At 40.5% G+C, this 3,189-nt stretch overlaps 1 pseudogene; it reads left to right on the top strand.

Moving 5' to 3' along the window:
- Positions 1 to 227: 227 nt before the first annotated feature.
- Positions 228 to 2,103, top strand: LOC102856728 (annotated as a pseudogene).
- Positions 2,104 to 3,189: the final 1,086 nt, after the last annotated feature.

Genomic DNA, 3,189 nt, shown 5'->3' with positions numbered 1-3,189 from the left:
GGTTTCAATCTCCTTTCCATTCATCATTATGTTACCTATCAGTCCAGTAGTAATAACCTTTGTTTTTTTTTACATTGAGATGCAATTCATAACGAACATTTCCATTACTAGAAACTTTCACATGAAACAAGTTATGAATCATTTTGCAACATGAGCTCATTTAGCACAGCAACAGCTGTGAGGTGCACTTTCCTTTCTTCAACACCTGCAACCTTCCCTGAGCAGCCATGTCCAAGGGTACTGTGGGTGGCATTGATCTTGGCACCACTTACTCATGTGTGTGGAGTCTTCCAGCATGGGAAAGTGGAGATCATTGCAAATGACCAAGGCAAGTGGACCTCCCTCAGCTGTGTCTCATTTACTGATACCAAACAATTGATTGGTGATGCAGCAAAGAATCAAATTGTAATGAAGCCCATTAACCCAGTATTCAATGCCAAACATCTCACTGGACGAAGATTTGATGATACTGTTGATGATGCCTGATATAAAACACTGGCTTTTCATGGTGCTGAACGATGCAGGCAAGCCCAAGGTCCAAGTAGACTATAAAGGAGAGACTAAAATTTTCTGTCCAGAGGAGATGTCATCTGTGGTTCTCACAAAGATGAAAGAAATTGAAGAAGCCTACTTTGGGAAGACTGTTACCAATGCTGTTGTCACTGTACCAGCTTACTTCAAATGACTCTCAATGCCAGGCTACCAAAGATGCTAGAATCACTGCTGAGCTCAATGTCCTCCAAATCATCAATGAGCCAACTGCTGCTAGCGCTTATGGTTTAGACAAAAAGTTGGTGCTGAAAGGAATATGCCAATCTTTGACTTTAGGAAGTGGCAGTTTTGATGGGATATTTAAGGTCAAGTCTACAGCTGGAGACACCCACTTAGGTGGAGAAGACTTTCACAACAGAATGGTCAACCATTTCATTGCAGTATTCAAGAAAGACATCAGTGAAAACAAGAGGGCTGTCAGATGCTTCTGTATTGCTTATGAGCATGCAAACCAAACACTTTCCTCCAGCACTCAGGCCAGTATTGAGATACTCTGTATGAGGGAATTGACTTCTACACTTTCATTACCTAAACCCACTTTGAATAATTGAATGCTGATCTTTTCCGTGCCACTCTGAACCCTATGGAGAAAGCTTTGAGGCAGGCCAAGCTAGATAAGTCACAGATCCATGATATTGTCCTGGTGGGTGGTCCTACTAAAATTCCCAAGATTCAGAAACTTCTTCAAGATTTATTCAGTGGAAAGGAAATGAACAAGAGCATCAACCTGGATGAGGCTGTTGCTTATGGTGCATCTGTCTCTCTGGAGACAAATGTTCAAGATTTGCTGCTCCTGCTCCACTTTTGCTTGGTATTGAAACTGCTGGTGGAGTCACAACTGTCCTCATCAAGCAAAGTACTACCATTCCTACCAAGCATACACAGACCTTCACAACAACTCAGACAACCAGCCTGGTATACTTATTCAGATCTATGAAGGTGAGTGTGCCATGACCAAAGATAACAACGTGTTTGGCAAGTTTGAACTCACTGGCATACCACCTGCACCTCGTGGTGTTTCTCATATTGAAGTCACCTTTGATATTGATTGATGCCAATGGTATCCTTAATATTTCTGCTGTTGGTAAGAGCACTGGGAAAGAAAACAAGATTACCATCACCAATGACAAGGACTGATTGAGTAAAGAAGACATTAAACAAATGGTCCAGGAGACTGAGAAGCACAAAGCTGAACATGAGAAACAAAGAGATAAGGTGTCTTCTAACTATTCTCTTGAGTCTTATGCATTTAAAATGAAAGCAACAATTGAAGATGAAAAGCTTCAAGGTAAAATCAGTGATGAGGACAAGCAGAAGATCCTTGACAAGTGCAATTAAATTATCAACTGGTTTGATAAGAATCAGTGTGCAGAAAAGAAGGAATTTGAGCATCAGCAGAAGGAGCTGGAGAAGGTCTGCAACCCCATTATAACCAAGCTGTACCAGAGTGCTGAAGACATGCCTGGAAGCATGCCCGGTGGCCTCCCTGGTGGTAGAGCTCCTCCATCTGGTGATTCCTCTTCTGGACCCACCATTGAAGAAGTTGACTAAGTATTCTGAATGAATACTTTAGCATTAATTGTAACACAGTTAAATGTTTAAGGGCCCAAATTCATAGCACAGTGCAGTTTCAAAGTTTAAACTGCTAGACTAAATTTCTGGGCACTCTCAGTACTTGAATATGGAATGCGCCCAGGGAAAGGAAATAACATTGCACTTTATTACCACTGTATTGTAAGTGGAAAATATAATGCCTCAAAGATGTATTTAAAATTGGCACCATAAAAAAGAAGCATTTTGCAACATGAATACCAAATTCAAAGTCTTTTATTGTGATTTCTCCCCCACTGACTCTTCAGAGAACAATCCCTTTATTTTTCTCCCAGGTCTTCAGAGAGGAGAAGGGGGGATCAAAATTTAAAAATTATATTACAATATTTTACTTAATAATGTAAAAAATAATCCTTGTTTTGAAAAGAGTCTTTAAAACGTCTAAACCATATTAAATCTAGTAAAAAAATTATTGTTGTTATTGTTAGTTGTCATCAAGTTGAGTATGATTCATAGTGACCCTGTGAACAACAGATCTGAACCTTGCCCTATCCTGAACCATTCTCACAGTCTGTCATGGTTAAGCCCATTGTGGTAGTAACTGCATCAGTCCATCTCATGGATGGATAGATAGATAGATAGATAGATAGATAGATAGATAGATAGATAGATAGATAGATAGATAGATGATAGAGATACAGATACAGATAGACAGACGTTCTGGTAGCCTAGTGGTAAGGAGCTTCACTGCTAACCCAAAGTTTGAATCCAACAGCTGCTTCCAGGGAGAAAGACAGTCTCTACCATGCAATATACAGCCTCTGAAAATCTCCTGGAGGGTCAGATATCATTTGGTTCCGCCTTGATGGTTGTTGTTATTGTTATATGTTATGAAGTCACCTACAACTCATAGCAACCCTATGAACAATAACTCTGAAGCCTGCCCTATCCTGAGCCAGTATCACTGACTCTGACACACCTACCCCTATTGCCCTAGTTAATGTATCAGTCCATCTCATCCAGGGTCTTCCACTCCTGTGCTGTCCCTCCATCTTCCGAGCATGATGTCCTTTTCCAAGGATTGGT

Source organism: Elephantulus edwardii, unplaced genomic scaffold, assembly GCF_000299155.1.
Source record: "Elephantulus edwardii isolate Elephantulus edwardi_28Jun2011 unplaced genomic scaffold, EleEdw1.0 scaffold00378, whole genome shotgun sequence".
Lineage (NCBI taxonomy): Eukaryota > Metazoa > Chordata > Mammalia > Macroscelidea > Macroscelididae > Elephantulus > Elephantulus edwardii.
The sequence above is the reverse complement of the archived record's forward strand: the minus strand, read 5'-3'. Positions and strand labels throughout refer to the sequence as shown.